The sequence below is a fragment of the Mirounga angustirostris genome, unplaced genomic scaffold, assembly GCF_029215605.1.
Source record: "Mirounga angustirostris isolate CCGP_5_RB_7025 unplaced genomic scaffold, mMirAng1.0.hap1 SCAF_1, whole genome shotgun sequence".
Lineage (NCBI taxonomy): Eukaryota > Metazoa > Chordata > Mammalia > Carnivora > Phocidae > Mirounga > Mirounga angustirostris.
The window spans coordinates 121,810,709-121,827,739 of NW_026991709.1; the positions used below are offsets into that span (position 1 = coordinate 121,810,709).

At 52.5% G+C, this 17,031-nt stretch overlaps 2 protein-coding genes across 12 annotated transcripts in view; one reads left to right on the forward strand and one right to left on the reverse strand.

Moving 5' to 3' along the window:
• MRAS (muscle RAS oncogene homolog) overlaps positions 1–14,864 on the reverse strand; it is a 53,946-nt gene extending 39,082 nt beyond the window's left edge. For 3 of the 11 annotated variants that reach the window (XR_010410372.1, XR_010410373.1, XM_045903692.3), the window contains exon 1: positions 14,277–14,443. The gene's annotated coding sequence lies outside the window, so the exon portion shown is untranslated. Of the gene's footprint in view, positions 1–14,276; positions 14,444–14,723 lie in introns of those variants that run through there. The other 8 variants (XR_010410374.1, XR_010410375.1, XM_064587375.1 and 5 more) reach the window with 5 other exon arrangements.
• The window catches only part of NME9 (NME/NM23 family member 9), a 39,291-nt gene continuing 35,122 nt past the window's right edge, over positions 12,863–17,031 (forward strand). Inside the window, exon 1 of the mRNA XM_064587406.1 lies at positions 12,863–12,904. The gene's annotated coding sequence lies outside the window, so the exon portion shown is untranslated. The remainder of the gene's footprint in view (positions 12,905–17,031) is intronic.

Genomic DNA, 17,031 nt, shown 5'->3' on the forward strand with positions numbered 1-17,031 from the left:
CATAGTGAGTGCTCAGTACACTCAAGTTGTTACCATCACCAGCATTCTTCAAAATCCATCCTAAGCCTTCCTCCTGCAGGAAGCCCTCCTGTCTCTCCAGAGTCCTGCCTGAGCTCATGCCCTGTGAATGGGCTGGTTCCACAGGTAACAGCTCAACAGAATTTAGCCCTCACCACTCCTTCCTCAGTGTGCTCTCATGCTGTGTGTGGGCCTCAGCAACCCCCCCCCCCCAGTTCTGCCCTGGAGGGCAGCATTCACATCTTGGCCGACCCAATCCAATGGATCCCCAACTCTTTCTGCTGCCCGCAGTGCAGTTAACCAGGGAGAAAAGCCAGGGGAGACTGGATAACCTGCATGGGACAAACTCCAAGTCCTGCAGTAGCTCAGAGGAGAGGGAAGCAGACGGGGAAGGGTTTCAGGGTCAGGCGGGCACAGGAAAGTGATGCAGGCGGGCCGGCACGGGCACAAAGGCCCCAGGCACGACCCTGCACGGTGGCATTTAGTCTTCCAGTTTTACCAGCGGGGAGACAGAGGCAGAAATGTGAAGGCCTTTGCCCAGGGCAACAGCTTGGTAAAGGGGGAAGCTCAGACTTAGCGAGTAAAAACGAAAACTGCCCCACTCACCCCCCAGCTAGTCCAGGGCCTGGGAAGGTCTGAGGCTCTTGGAAACTGAGGGGTTAACGAGGGCGCCAGTGTCTCAGGGTCCACTCAGCCCTTCAGAACAATGCACCCCACTGGCATCCCCAGCTCCTGGGGTGCTGCCATCTGGCCCTCTCAGCCTCAGAGGTCCCACCCCAGCGCCGCCCCCCACCATGTCCCCATGTCCTACTGCCACTGGGAGGGTGGGAGTGACCTCAATCCAGGGGTGCGGTGGGCGTGGCTCCCTGGGTCACAGCTTCCTTCAGGGGCAGGTAGGGGCTCAAGAGGAAGAAGCAGCTTTATGTTTAAATTCTTACTCCCAGCCCTGGGGGCCTATTAATATTTTCCTAGTGCTGAGGCAGTCATGCCTGCAGGCAAGAATTCTCAGCCTTAGACAGGAGCCTGCATGTCCACCGGAAAAGCCACTCTGGCAGTCACCCCACCAGCGATGGGTGGCTTCTGGATACTCAGGTCCTTCAGACTCCCCAGAGCCTGGCAGGCCCCTGTCCCATTCTCTCCCCATTGTGATGCAGCTGTCTCCTCACAGCTCCCCCGGGGCTGTTCAGGCTCAACCCTTCACCACATGGACTCGGCCACTCCTCAACAACCAAACCCCCTCCAGACCCCTCGTCCCACCTTTCTGCCCTGGCACTCTTTCCCCTCTTCCTTCCCCTAGCAGCTCAAAAAACCCTTTACCTCAAATCCAAGGCCAAGGCCAAGGAGTCCGCTGCTCATGGCAGGTGCACTCAGTGGCTTGGCTCTGCCCTCTGCCTGCCCCCCCACCCCGCATTATCCTCCCACCGCTCTGGTGCTATCACCCCTCAGCCAGCCCCCGTGGGTGCCTGAAGCTCTCTCCCTGCTGCCCGGAGCATTCCAGGCCCTCCCTGAACTGCCCTCAGCACCGCTTGCCCCTCATGCAGCCTCTGCTCCTGATTCCTAGTATGGCGTCCTTGAGGACAGAGATGGTGCCTAATTTGTCAGGGGCTCCAGCCCCTACCAGGGCACCTCGGAGTCTGCCAATGAATGTTCTCTGCCTTTTCCCCTTTCCTCCACCTGTGAGAACATTCCCTCTCTGAGGAACAGCCTCCTGAAGTGCTCCCTTCCTCCCCAGCCCTCTCCTACCTTCCAGATCTCCTTCCACTCAGCCACCATGCTTGCGTCTGGGGAGTGCTGGCCAGGTGGCAGGGGGCAGCCAGGGGGCTTTGCAGCCATTAGGCCATTTGACTGACTCCTCACAGCTACCACACCAAGAAGGCACTGTTTAGCGCCTGTCAGTGATGAACCCTGATTTCATAGAGGTTCTGTGGCTTGTCCGTCTGCGAGTCTGACCACAAAGCTCCTAGCTCAGCTCCGTGGCCATTCCGCCTCTTCTCAGGAGCATGCCCCTCTACTCCTCCCCTCAAATCTAGGAGCTGGGAGTTATTTTCCCGTCACATTTCCCCACTAGGTTGGGGCAGGCAGGGGTCTGAGGGCTGGGCCCCATCTTCACTCTGCACTGCCGTGGCCTGGCCTGGCTTTGGCCACAAAGAGGTGTGAGATTAAAGGAGGTGAAAAGGACACTGAGGAGTAGCAGTAGCAGGGGTTACTCAGCCTGGAGACTTTCCAGGCTAGCAGTCTTTAGTGGGAGGGCACACGGCCCACCCGAGGAGTGTTCGGGACCCGGGGAGGTGAAGGGCAGAAAGGCACATTCAAAAACGACCACTGCTTTCATTCTATCATTTATATTCGATGTCAAACACAATTAATGAAAAACATAAAAATTTATTTGTTTGACCAACAGTGAGACAGAAACAGTCCAGGCTCCTGCCTGAGGTGGGGAGAGGCAAGCCAATCTCCATTTTAAAAGAATAACCAGACTGTAGAGAGCTGGGCTTGAGCAAAATAAAAGGGAAACTTCCTGAAAACGAGGTGGGCATGACAATGAGCAGCTGGGGAGGTGTGGGATTTTCCTTGAAGCAGGATGGAGGAAGGAGGGTCCAGCAGCCTGGCTCTGGAGGGGTGAACCAGGGCTGGAGGGGGGCCGGTGACTTTTCAGGGACCCTCCCAAACTCCAGATGTTAAGCCCACTCAGCTGGAAAGGCAGAAGGCAACTTTTCACACCCCTCTCCCCAAATGCAAAACAGTCGCTGCAGGTCTCCTCCCCTCCTCAGTAGCCTGGCCAGGACCAGGGAGGGAGCAATGGGCTGAGCTGACAGACCCGCTCCGTCCCCAGGAGCCACTACTGGCCTCCCACCTCCCTTTTTCCTACAGACAACACTTTTATACAAAGTCCTGCATCAAAGCTTTGGCCCCTCTGCTGGGTGTGACCTCAGGCGCATGGCTCAATCCGTGTGTGCCTGTTTCCTCACTTGCTAACACCAGTATCCACCTCACAGGGTTGTTTTGAGGACAGGATGAGCTCATACAGGCAAGTGCTTAGAACAGTGCCTGGCACATAAAGGGTTGCTATTCTTCTTGTTCTTGTTACCATTATCATTACCAGTATGTTGTGGGAACTCTTGCCAATGCCCCCTTCCCCCAAGCTGTGCAGAAGGGTGCCTGGGGCCACACACAGCTGTATTTTCCAGGTTGCCCCAAAGCGCCCAGGGCGGGGGTGGGGGTGGGGGAGGCAGGTGCTCCCTCTGAATCACCTCCTTCAGCCCAAGAAGCTCTCAGCACAGCCCGCTCAACAGAGAGACCCCAGCCCCCCAGCTGGACTGAAGTATCACTGCTCCTGCCGCTTGGCCATCCCAGGACTTAACAAGGAAGCGTGTTTTATTTCTGATGATGGAGAAATGATCAGAATCCACTATCTGTGCCGCCTCCTTCAGGGATCTGGAGAAAGGGGGAAGCTTCAGAGCTATGCCCCATGCTATAGCCCATCTCGTGGGGGCCATCCCAGGGGCAGAAAGCCGGAGGCAGAGCAGAGGTCAGGAGCTTGGAAATGGGTCCGACACATCCAGTTTTGAATCCTGGGTGTGTCACTTCCTAGCTGTGTAACCTTGGAAAAATTATAAAGCCCTCTATGTAAAACTGCTGTTGGGAGTAGCAGGATGCTGGAGATGCACGGGGGCTGAGTCCTGTGGCCGGGACTGATCATTATAGTGCCTGTTTATTACGTCCCGACCACACACTCAGCACTTCACATGTACTCCCCCGAGCACCCCCTACCACACCTCAGACTGGGGGAGATTGCTGTGACACTCTCCCGGACACTCAGCTGTCCTTCCTGATGGCATTGTACACGCGGCCACTCCACTCCCCTTAATGTGTCAGCTCCACGAGCACAGGGCCGTCCTCTGTCGGACTCTCCACGGTACCTCGGGTGCCCAGCACACGTGTGACACCAAGAAGGTGCTCAATAAATATGTGCTGATTTACATCAGCTCCAGTCCTCGTGGGTACTCTGCAAAACGTTCTAACAGGAAGGAAAAAAATTTACTCTTGGGTTCGCCCTGGTCATCGGGAATTTGATGTGTCTAGTGCCTAGTGCTAAGTTACACCTGGCTAGCGGTGTAAGGCTAGGGTGCGTAACTCTTGCTGAGACGAGTTCTTCAGTGGCTCTTTCCTAAGGCAAAAGCATAGAGCCTGGTCCAGGACAGATCTCATGACTGCTCTGCCACCAAAAGTAATGGAAATTTGGAGTTCTCTGAAGCTCTGGGGAAAAGTGTCTAGGAAAATGAGTGGTGCGGTCAAGAGGAAGAGGTCTGCTACTCAATTTTAACTTCTGCCCTGTTCTGAGCAATGGGTAACCCCATTTCTTATAAGCCCCTGGTGAAAGCCTGTTAGCTATGGCTTAATAGGGCTTAAGGAATGAGGAAGCCAAGCTGATTGCACACATGCACGGGGCAAAGTGGGGCACCTGACCCGGGAGGCCAGATGGCCAGCAGACATGGTCCCCACCTCGAAAGTCTCAGAAATACTACAGGTGGGGAGCATTTTCATCAATGCTTGGCTAATTTTTAAAGAAAAATAAATAATAGGGGCACCTGGGTGGCTCAGTCGGTTAAGTGTCTGACTCTTGATCTCACCTCAGGTCTTGATCACACAGTCATGAGTTCGAGCCCTGCACTGAGTGTGGAGTCTACTTAAAATAAATAAATAAATAAAACACCTTTGGGATGCCTGGGTGGTGCAGGCAGTTGAGTGTCCAACCCTTGGTTTCGGCTCAGGTGGTGATCTTAGGGCTGTGAGACCGAGCCCCCGTTGGGCTCCATGCTCAGTGTGGAGTCGGCTTGTGACTCTCTCTCCCTCTGTCCCTGCCCCCTGGACTCTTTCTCAAATAAATAAATAAATCTTTAAAAAAAAAAAAAGAAAGAAAAATAAATAATACACTCAGAGAACTTCTACAAAGAAAATCCTTTGGGAAGAATGATGAAATACTGGAGAGAGCACCTCCCCATTTCCATGTATGTGGGATGAGGGGCCTGGCCCGGTGTAACTGGGTCAGGAAAAACTGGGATGGGGTGGCTGGGACATCTGCATTACAGCTGCATCGTTCCCTGTTGGGGACCAGGCAAGGGAGGCTCACAGAGGTGGGGGACTGCCCAAGGTCACATGCAACAGGTGGTAGGGCAGAAATTGGAGCAGGGCTCCTCTAGCCCTTGCAGTCCATGCTCTTTCCTGCTCTCCCGTGGGTCTTCTGAGGAAAGAAAGGAGGACTGAGACCCCCTCTGGCCCCTCTGGCTGCCAATTCAGCAGCCCTGCTGGTGGCCCCAGACCCCTGCCAGAGACCCTGCCTGGGGCCCTCTCCTTGCACACACAGAGGCTCTCCTAGCCCTCCGCCCTGTCTTTCCTATTCACTCACACCAACCCCAAATAGAAAAAAGTCCCTGTTAAATGCTTTATTAGAATGGTTATTTTGTTGGAGTGCCAAGTGACCTACTCCAGCTCCCCCTTTCCATCCTTCCAGCCGTCCCCAGTTTGAGTCCAGAAGTAAAACAAAGGCTTTGTTTCTTTATTTTGATTTCCTCTGTAAAATCTCAAACATGCAGGAAACACCCACCCAGTCCAGATAGTGGACTCAGGCCGCTGTCCACTGCGGGTGGGCGGGGTCGGGGGGTCAGTGAGGAGGGGTGGGCGGGGAGGTTCTGATGCCAGCTGACCTGAGCTCCCGGGGAGGCCAGCAGGGCACCTGGGGCTGGGTCTGGCTTCCTGGAGAAGAAGAGCTGGGTGTGAGGAGCACCAGGCCTTGCCAGCTCCGCTGCCCAAGGAAGCTCAACCTGAGGAATGTGGGTGTGGAGGGATGGCTGAGAAGACAGATCTCATACAGTTATTTTTTTAATATATGCCCCCAAGGCTTTGGGACGGTGGCTCCACCCTTTTCCATCATCCCTGGTTACAATAAAGCCCGCATTGAAAGAAGAACATGATAGAGGCTATTTTGGGTTGCTGAGCCGCCTTGTGAGAGAATGGTCCTCGCCAAGAGAGATGGGCTTGCTTCAATCTCCTCCTCGGGCCCTACATTTCCAGCAGAATTCAAATACAAAGGGGTGAGTGTGTGGGTTATCTGAAAGGGGGAATTTTCAAGAAGGTATGTTGAAATTCTAAGGGACAAAAAAAAAAACCTCCTAAATGAAACGAAAATTAATTTTGCTTTTGAATGAATATATGCTGCTTTGGAGAGGCAAGAACCTGTTCCCAGGACACCTGGGTGGCTCAGTTGGTTAAGCGACTGCCTTCGGCTCAGGTCATGATCCAGGAGTCCCAGGATCGAGTCCCGCATCGGGCTCCCTGCTCGGCAGGGAGTCTGCTTCGTCTTCTGACCCTATCCCCTCTCATGTGCTCTCTGTCTCTCTCATTCTCTCTGTCTCAAATAAATAAATAAAATCTTTAAAAAAAAAAAAAAAGAACCCGTTCCCAGAGCTCCCTGAGAATGATTCGTTTCTATGGGGTGGGTGGGCCTCCCCACCTCCACCACCCGTCCTGCAACCTCCACACAGCCCCACATGCCCACAAACATGGTCACTGTTGGGGTACTTGGGTATAGTCAGGGCCACCTAACACATAGTATATACAGCAGATTCTTATGAAACCAGAACTTTTCTTTTGAAAGTAGGTCTCATTTAAAATAAAAAGCGGTTTTTGGGCGCCTGGGTGGCTCAGTTGGTTAAGCGACTGCCTTCGGCTCAGGTCATGATCCTGGAGTCCCAGGATTGAGTCCCGCATCGGGCTCCCTGCTCGGCAGGGAGTCTGCTTCTCCCTCTGACCCTCCCTTCTCTCATTCTCTCTCTCAAATAAATAAATAAAATCTTAAAAAAATAATAATAAAAAAAAATAAAAAGCGGTTTTTTGGGGGAGGAGGGACTTCAGGGGAGGCATTCTATTCTGTTTCATTTTCCTATCCATTCCTGAGCCAGGCCTACACCACTTTATTCTGGTATTATAGTATTTTAGTATCTGGTAGGACCAGTCCCTTTCTCCTTACTCATTAAGGGTCTATAAGCAAAGGAGTAAAATTGCTCAGATTTGATTCTGATATTTCTTTTTGTCCAACTTTAAGATGGATTTACAGGGGGCAAAATTAGAGACAGAAAATCCGTTAGAATGGTACTGCAGTAATCTAAGAGCGATGTTAAGCCTGGAGCCAGAGTAAAGATGGTTAGTAATAAGGGGAGGAATTCATTACAAATAATCCAAATCATCAGATTCAAAAAAGAGACAAGTGGGCCTGTAAACATAACAGGTCTGTGTATTTCTGTATAGTCAGATAGGAATTGGTTTTGTTGACTGTTTCTTTTGCTGTGCAAACACATCTGTACCTCTGAAACAAATAATACATTATATGTTAAAAAAAAAGAAGAAGAAGAAGATAGCAGGAAGGGAAGAATGAAGGGGTGGAAATCAGAGGGGGAGACGAACCATGAGAGACTATGGACTCTGAGAAACAAACTGAGGGTTCTAGAGGGGAGGGGGGTGGGAAGATGGGTTAGCCCAGTGATGGGCATTAAAGACGGCACGTACTGCATGGAGCACCGGGTGTTATATGCAAACAATGAATCATGGAACACTACATCAAAAACTAATGATGTAATGTATGGTGATTAACCTAACATAATAATAAAAAAAAACAGGAATTGGTTTTACGGCATGTTTCACTGCCTTCACTGGTGCAGTCTCCCGATTGCTTTTACTGGAAGAGCAAGCCCAACAAGCAGGTCCCTCTGCAGCATCTCCGTCAGACTCAGGGGAAGGGACGCAGGCAGTGTTGTTCTCTCTGGGCCACTCAGGGACAGAGAATATTTCAACTCATTCTTACCACTTAATAAAAAGGACTTGGGGACCACCTCTCCCCATGTTCTCTTAGGAAACTAGTTCAAATCTTCCTCCCCCGTCGTGACTCCCTACAAATGGAATCTGCCTGGGAGTGGAAGGCTTTCCTGGAAGTTTCTGAATCTCTTCGGCATGGCTTTCAAAAGAACTACTCTAACTGTTCTGAGGCTCTAGCTTCGAGGGGTGAGGCAGGCTCCAGCTGCAGCCCGGGGGTCCTGGAGTCTGTTGGGGGTGGAAAGGAGAAGGCTACGAACAGCTGCTCCTCCCTCCTCACTGGGCCTGCAGAGCTGGGATCGGAAAGGTACCACACGGCGCTTTAAAGTAGTTCTACACTTTGGAATAGAAGACGGATTTTGCTGAGGTTTGTGTAAAATGAGCTGCTTAGCAAATCACTGCCATCTAATTATAAAATCATGTTTTTTCTCTCTCTTTTCTAAATATATAGGTCTACCATTTAAACGGTGTTCGCTTTGGGCAGGTGTGACAACACCGCTCTGCAGCCTGGCCTGAATATGCAGTGGTCCAGGCAGGTGCTTCTGAGAGCAGATCAACTTTTTGGAATAGGGTTAAATCCAAAAGCGCCCACTCACCCCCCGCCCCCTGCTCCCCGGTGGTTTCTCCCCAGCTATGGGCAACCTCGGGGGAGGCCCAGGCGGCACCTGAATTAGTGGGGGACAGGAAGCTGAAAGAGCCCGTACACGGAAATTCAGGAGCCAGGTTCCAAAGCCCGCCTGAGGCCGAGGACAGGCCCAAACCAGCCAGGCCTAATGACCAGGGATAGGGCTGAAGTCCTGACCTACCTGCGCAATGGATTGAGTGTAGACTAAATTGCTGCATCTGTCCATTTCGGGTATGGGCACGTGGTGTTTGTTATACGATCCTTTATATTTTCATTTTTTTTATTTTTCAAAATTAAAAAATAGACCAAGTGCCCAAAAGATTTAGGGGTTGGCAGTTGACTGTAAGATTAACAGTAGTCAGGGAAAACCACCGCCAGCCAGGCGCTCCGCCTCTCTTCACCAACCAGCTGCCTCATCACACCCTCCAGCAAAGGCTGCTCTGTCCCCCCTCCTCATGAGGGCTTTGCTCCCCGGCAGCACCGGTCATGTGTGGTCAGACTGCTGAGGGGCAGGCCCCATGAGCACCAGGAAACAAGAGATGTGTCGTTTTTGGTCATCCAGTTCTGTAAGTGGCACAGTGTAACAGAAGGAGCATGTGCTTGGGGACCAGATGGACCTTGGTCAGACTCCGGAGCTCTGCTTTTCTCAGGCTTTGACTGGACGTGGCCTGTTCAACCTCCTGAGCCTTAGTTTCCACATACATAAAAGGCTAATGGCAATTGCTGTGAGGCCTAGATGTGGCTAATATGGTGACTAACCTAGGGCCAGCCCACAAGTCTTTGTTGAAGGGAGGGAGAGAAGGACGAGGGGGAAAGTGGGGGGAGGGGAGGGAGTGAGAAGTACGGGAGGGAAGGAGGAAAGGAAGACAGACAGAGACTGTCTTTAAACCATGCCATTTGAGAAGCCGCTGAAAAAAGTGGAGCTGGTGCTGGAGAAAAGCATGACTGTCAGAGATTCATGTGGGACACATCCAGTGGGGGCAGCTTAAGGGGAGAAAGGAAAGAAGTTTGTAAGGACGAGAGAATCCCCAAATGGAAAAGTGGACAGATTTGGGGGCAGCAAGCTTCCTATCTCTAGAAGGGTCCAGCTGAAGCCAAGGGAGTAAGGGAGGGACTGTAAGGGAGAGACTCCCTTGAAAGTTTCCCAGCCTTTATTCAAGGGGTCACTTTCCTGTTTGGGCCGTATTTGTTTACTACTGAACTATTACTGGCTTAATCTTTACCTTAAAATCATTATACTTTGGGGCGCCTGGGTGGCTCAGTCAGTTAAGCGTCTGCCTTTGGCTCAGGTCATGATCCCAGGATCCTGGGATTGAGTCCCGCATTGGGCTTCTTACTCAGCAGGGAGCCTGCTTGTGCTCTCTCTTGCTCTCTCTCTCTCTCTGTGTCAAATAAATAAGTAAAATCTTAAAAAAAAATCACCATACTTTTCATTTACTTTTATTTTTTTTAAGTTTATTTTTTTAGTAATCTCTATACGCAACATGGGGCTTGAACTCACAACCCTAAGATCAAGAGTCACATGCTCTTCCGACTGAGCCAGCCAGGTGCTCCCACCATATTTTGTAACTTAAAATCTTTCTCTAGCCTTAATTTGAACAAAATATCCATTTTTTAAAAATGGGTTTGATGTGATGCCTGTATTTTTATAATACACATAAATAGGTGTATTAAAATGAAATGATGCTGAATGTGCCCCACCTAAAATTATCTCCCTGACCGCTCTGAGAAATGTGCTCTACAGGATCTGAATCTAGACTAACTACGCTCCAGGGGCCCCTTCTGGATCTATGATTCTGTTATCTGAGGTTGCTTGAATATTGATGATGCTCTTAATCCTTATGGCCCTTTCTGGTTTCCCAAGCATGTTCTCTTCTGTGTCTTTCATCTAATCCCATGACAACCCTGAGGGCAGGCAGATAAGTCACAGATGGCGCCTGGGTCCCTGTAGCATGGGATGTGCCCAAGGCCCTCTAGATAGTCACAGAAGACCAGAACCAGGGCGCAGAGCCCCCACCTCTCCATCCTCTCCTCATGCTACCACCACACCGCTGCACAGCCAAACTCAAATCCATCCTTGGTGCTCTCCCAAATCTCATTAGCACCACAACCCAGATGTAAATCATGGTGTTTTATCCATCTAGGTAGCCAGATGCCAAGCTCTAGAGATGAAAATATGCCCTCTGAGACCCACAATAACACTTCAGCAACCAGCAATGACCTACATTGTCATTTGGCCTTCTGGCCATCAGCAGGCCCCACCTAGAAAAGCTACCCCAAAATACCAAAGGTCAATGAGAGGGACATTAAGAAGTTAAATACACACTGCTACTTCATGAACCCTCCAAGAGGGATGGCTGCAGAAAGCTGCCTTGGATGGTGCCAACCCAGCGCTCAGTGGTGGGGGCCCGGGGGTGGAGTCTCTGGGAGCAGGCGATGCCAATCTCATCACGTGCAACAGAAACACCACCCAGAAGACGGCAGATGAGCACCGAAGTATGCACAGCAGGCGCCGAGGGGGGCAACACAGCGGTCCCCTCCCCTCAGCTCAGCTCTGTTGTCTGAAGTCGGCACCAACAACTGGCCTGCTCATTTTCACTCTTAACACCTGACTCTACCATCCCAGGCCGATAGCCTAGCTGTGAGGGCAGAGCCGCAGAGCCTAGAGTGGGTCCTCAGGAACCACTAGTGACACAACGTGGCTTAGACCAGGGCATCTAACCTGGAATCTAGGGCTTGTTTTCAGAGATCCGTGAATCCCCTGAATTGTATGCCCACTCTGTACATCCAGGCAACTCTTCTCTGGGCTTCTCACTGGCATACTGAAGAGGCTGTGACCCAATAAGGTAAAACCATTGCTCTGGTCACCAGACCCTCAGCCTTCCTGGCTGCCTTTCCCATGCAAGAGCTTGCTGGAAGTGGCACTAATATCCAGTGTCTTTGTACAGCAACTTCACAGCTTCGGCATCCTTGGAAGATCTAAACTCTGCTTAACCTACTATTCCTTGGGTTTTGTTATTTGCAGCCAAAAGCAGCCCCACCGATCCAGTACCATAAGGCCTAGTGGTAACACCAAGACGATGAAGGTTGGCAAGGCCTCCGAGTCCACCAACAAAATTCCTCTCAGACCCTGAATTTTCTGCATAGTCCCTAGACAATGGATACTTGCCAGATGCCCCAGGGCACAGGGTGCTCTCCCAGCTCCTTCCTCTGTCCCATCCCCACACAAGGGTAACTGCACCTCTTCCGTGCCTTGAGCCTGACAGGTACAGAACCTCTGCGACTCCGTGCACACCCTGATGCTTGAGAATATTCCAGCTTTGCACATTTAGGTCACATAAGTGTGGTTTGTACAAACTATATAGAGTGCATGAGCAGTACGTTTTCAATCACTTGCAGGGAGGAACACTCTGTGTGGGGGCATTTCACTGGTAGAACTGATTACACCAGGTGTGAGATATAAAGCAGAGGTCATGTTCCCTGAGAACTCACTTGATCCAGCGGGCTGGTCACCACGCAAATCTGACTTGATGTGAGGACCAGTCACCCCAGGAGCTAGCTCAGTTCATCCGAGTTTGGTAGTCCTCCCTGGTTCCAGGTAATCACTCAAACTCAGAACCAACCCCAGAGATCTGTCACTTTATAAGCAGCTCAGATCCACTCAAACTGTGAAATACCTATGGTTAGAGCTAATAAAAGTTATACCCGCCACAAAAATGTCTTCTGTAGGTGAAAGTATGAGTAGCAGAAAGTGCAAACTGCCTTTTGCGAGAGCAAAGCAGGCAAACCCCAGCCTCACTGGGGTTCAGCAGGGGGCTCTGATCCTCTTCTCCATAAAGAAATGTTGAGGCCAGGGGTCGGGGGTGGGGGCAGTTTCTACCAGAGCACCTGGCTTACTCAACACCACCCGCCTCCGCAAGAGGCTGGCAGACCCTGCAGCCTTGAAAACCCCAGATCATCAAAGCCCAATACCTCCTGACCTGGCAGAGAAAGTACAAACTACACCATAAACCGCAGACAGAGAAACTCACTGGCTGCTGAGAGTGAGAACAGACCCAAGGTTGAAAGCCAGGGCCCGAAACATTTTCAGCCCCAGTCAGCAGGGACTTGCAATTTACAGGAAATTAGGAGATTTATAAAATGTTAGGCAGCTCAAGTTTCTTCCCTGGGAAGAGAAGCAGAAGAAACTCTAAGAACTGTCTCCGTGAAGTGCTTTGTTCACTGCAAAGCCCCTGACACGTGTCAGTTATTAATACCAAGAGGTCACCACCCCACACTTCAACCAACCCGTGCTTGTCAACAGAGCAAAAGCTTAGGACAGGCTGCACCTGGAACCCTCAAGCCTGGACAGCCCGACTCTAAGGTGAGGGGCCTGAAGAGCCACGTGGTCTCAAGGTAGGATCTTGGGCAAGTTACTGATACTTTCTAGCCACAGCTTCCCATCTGCATGTGGGGATTACAATAAACTTCTGGGAGAGTCTCGTCAAGTGACCAGCAAGAACAAGCACACTCTGGTCAAGTGCCGGTCTGTGTGAGCCCTGCTGGTGCAGCTATTACAGTGGGGCTTCAGGGTTTTTTTTTTTTTTAAGATTTTATTTATTTATTTGAGAGAGAGAATGAGAGAGAGCACATGAGAGGGGGGAGGGTCAGAGGGAGAAGCAGACTCCCTGCCGAGCAGGGAGCTCGATGCCGGACTCGATCCAGGGACTCCAGGATCATGACCTGAGCCGAAGGCAGTCGCTTAACCAACTGAGCCACCCAGGCACCCGGGGCTTCAGGGTTTTTAAGTAAGATCTCCCTTATTACTCTTTTGAGGCTAGAATTCTGAGCCTTGTCAGTCATTCTCTCTGATCAGGTCCAGGATAGAGTGTGTGTCTTGTAGATGCAAGAACCATTTAACTCAAGGAGGTTCGGTACCAGCAGGGGCCCGTGGGGGTGGTGGGGGTGGTAGGGGAATCCCAGAGCTCTGAGATCAGGGCCCCATGAAGTGGCCCTTGTCCATCTCTCCAGACTCAGCTTTCTCCAAGGCCAGCACAGATCTCAGTTCCAGCCACAGAGTGTAATTGGGTGTTGAGCGCCCACGCTCCTGCCAGGCATCACCTCCTCTAGGAGGCCTTCCCTGACCTTCCACGCTGTCTGTCCCACAACCTCTTCTCTTCCCTGATCCTGTTGTTGACCACACTGCGCTGTCGCTCATTTTTTTGTCCTTACCTTCCCCGCAGAGCAGGAACGGGCACCGTGCCCCACTCAGTTGCCCCAGCCAGGTCCGGTCAATGAATGAGCCGGGCCCCAGTGGTGAGCAGAACCCCAAGCCCCGGGCGCAGTGAAGGGTTGTTTGTGCGGCAGGCTGCTTTTTATTATTGAGATAAATTTGACAACACCCGCGGCGGATCCCTGCCCACGTTAACGCCATTTTAAAACGGGAGAAAGAGTACCCCCCCCCCCCCCCCGCCACTCCAGTCCTGCCGCCCACCCCCCTGCTGGTCCTCGCCGAGGCAGACAAGAAACCGAAGGGCGGTTCCATGAAAGGGGCTCTTTGGGCGGTGGACAGGCCCTCCCCGCTTGGGGTCTCTATTGTGGCGGATTTCTCGATCGCACAACGTTACGCCGGAGCCTGCAATGGGGGGCAAAAGGCCGCTCCCCGCCAGTCCCCGGGCGCACTCCGCGCGCCGCGAGTGCGGCAGGGCCCGGGGGCGGCCACACCTCCCGCCCGAACAAAGCGCCGGGCGGGACCCTCCTCCCCTCCCGGGCGGCTGCGACCACTCACCCCGCGCTCCAGCCCCGGCTCGGCTCCGGCCCTCAGGCCGCCTCCTTCACGCTCGCGCGGCCGAGGAGGCAGCGCCGCGCCCGGCCGGCCCCGCTGCAGCCGGACTGGCGGCTCCCGGCCCGCCGGCCCTCTGGCCGCTCCGACCCGTCCCCGCCCCGGCGCCTCCTTAAAGCGACCGCGCAGCCCGCGCGCGCCCCGAGCGCCGCGCGCGCCGCGCATTCCTTATATTGCAACAGCGCCTGCTAAAAATAGAGCGCCGCGGCGGGCGCCGGCGGTGGGGGTGGGGGGGCGGCGCCGCGACCCCGCCGCCCCCGCGCGCCCCCGGGCCCCGGGACGCGCGGCCCGCTCAGTCCTGGCCACCCGCGCTGATTCCCCTGCCGCCCAGCGCCCCCGCCCCCGGCTCCGAGCCGGGCCCCAGCCGCCTCCCCCGCGACCCCGCGCACTTACCGGGTCAGAGCCTAGCTCCGCGGCGCTGGCTTTAAAGTGGACGCCGAATGGGAAATCGCTCGGGCCTCTTTAAGAGCCTCTGTGCCCCAACCTTGGAGTCTCCGCTCTGGCCCGACCAACTTCTGAGCCTCCCGACGCCTCCCCAGTCCTTAGCGATGCCGGCCGTCACCTCAACCGCATTCGTTTCGAATCCCGGGACGTGTTTCTTCCTAGATCCTGACCCAGCGTGTCTTACCCCCAGGCCTTCTTGGTGCACCATTCCTGCGCCCCAAGTTCGTTCAGATGGATAGGACGGGCACAGGCGACACTCGTGCTCCATGTCATTGTTTCAGTTCTGCTAACTCCTCTCCATCGATGACATTTTTTCCTTATTTTAAGAAAATGGAAATATAATTCACATACCATAAAACAAGCCTTTAAAACTGTACGATTACGTGGTTTTTAGTATATCAGCAAAGTTGCTGGACCATCACGATTTTTAATTCCAGAACATTTTCATGCTGCCCCCTCCAAAATACCTTACCCATTTGCGGTCACCCCCCCCCCCCCCCCCCCCGGTCGCTGGAAACCACTCATCTACTTTGTCTCCATGGATTTGCCTACTCAGGACATTTCATATAGATGGAATCCTACCACATGTGGTGTTTTGTGACCAGCTTCTTTCACTTAGCATTATGTTTTCAGCGTTCATCCATGTTGCAGCATGAAGCAGCACCTCATTCCTTTTTATGACCAAATAATATTCCAATGTATATATACACCGCATTTTGTTTCTCCATTTCAGGTGATGGGCAGTTAGGTTGTTTGTATTTTGGGGCTGTTAGGAATAACAGCTCCTGTGATCATTCGTGTACAATCTTTATAGGAACATGTGTTTTCACTTTTCTTGGTGGTATGCCTAGGAGTAGAACTAGAGTAGAACTGAAGTAGAAATAGAACTGTGGGTCATATGCTTAGCTATGTTTAACATTTTGAGGAACCCCCGACTGCTTTCCAGAGCACCTGCACCACATTCCTACCAAGGATGTGCGAGAGGACCGATGGCTCCGCATCCTTGCCAATGCTGTCTTTTTGATTATAGCCACCCTACTGGGAGTGAAGTGATAGCTCATTGTAATTTTGATAACTGGTGTCATTTTTCAGGACTTTCTTGTGGGTGGACCTTGATGATGACTTGGAACCGTTTTACACATCCAGGGAACTCATCCCCTTGTCATTTTTAAAAAAGATTTTATTTATTTATTAGAGAGAGAGAGAGCACAAGCTGGGTGAGTGCAGAGAGAGAAGCAGACTCCCCGCGGAGCAGGGAGCCCCTGTGGGACTCGATCCCAGGACTCTGAGATCCTGACCCTAGCCGAAGGCAGACACTCAACTGACTGAGCCACTCAGGCGCCCCTCACCTGCTTGTCATTTTGAGAGCTTCACCTTCTACCCCAAGCCCAGGGGGAGCTTACTACCGAGTCCTTCCTGCCTCCTGCCGTGCTGGGGCTTCCAATCCGATGCAGGTTTTGATTGGCCTCCCAGGTACCCATGCAGCCATTTGGTGAGAGCCGTTGTGTCCCCCCACTTCCACTTGCTGCTCTGACGTCCCCGTGGACCCCAAGAGTCCCCATGCTTTAGGTGCTATCAAGTATCGCACCTTGGTAGGGAGTAAAAGAGCTGGCTGAGGAGGGGGCTTGAGGGAGAGATGCTCATCGTGACCGGCTGGGTCTTGCTCTGAACCTGCTTCTTCCTCTTCCTTCCATTTACCACAAGCCTTGGGGGGAGACTGGCAGAGGTCTGTGTGTCCTGGTTGTCTGTCAGCCCCTCCTGGGCTCCGTCTGTCAAGAAACATCCTCTCCCGGGCCCTGCCTGGCACAGGGCTCTGTTGCCCTCAGCTTGAGCTGAGACAGTGCCTGAGACTGCAGGGTCCTGGGATCGAGCCCCGCATCGGGCTCCCTGCTCGGCGGGGAGCCTGCTTCTCCCTCTCCCACTCCCCCTGCTTGTGTTCCCTCTCTCGCTGTGTCTCTCTCTCTCTCTCTGTCAAATAAATAAATAAAATCTTTTAAAAAAATAAATAAAAAAAATAAAAATCCATCTCCTCAGAAATGGAACTGAAACAGCTAGTAATCACACACAGGTACCTGGGATTCTCTAATGCAGGTTGTGGCTGAGGGCTTACAACAGGGCCCTTGTCCCATTTGGGCTGCCTCCTCTGCTGTTTGAACCCTGAAATAAAGTATGGCTCAGTTGCTGGCAGACAGGGGCACTGAGCAGGACAATGAGGCCTGAGTTTGACAGTTCCGTCAGTAAACACTGCCATAGCACC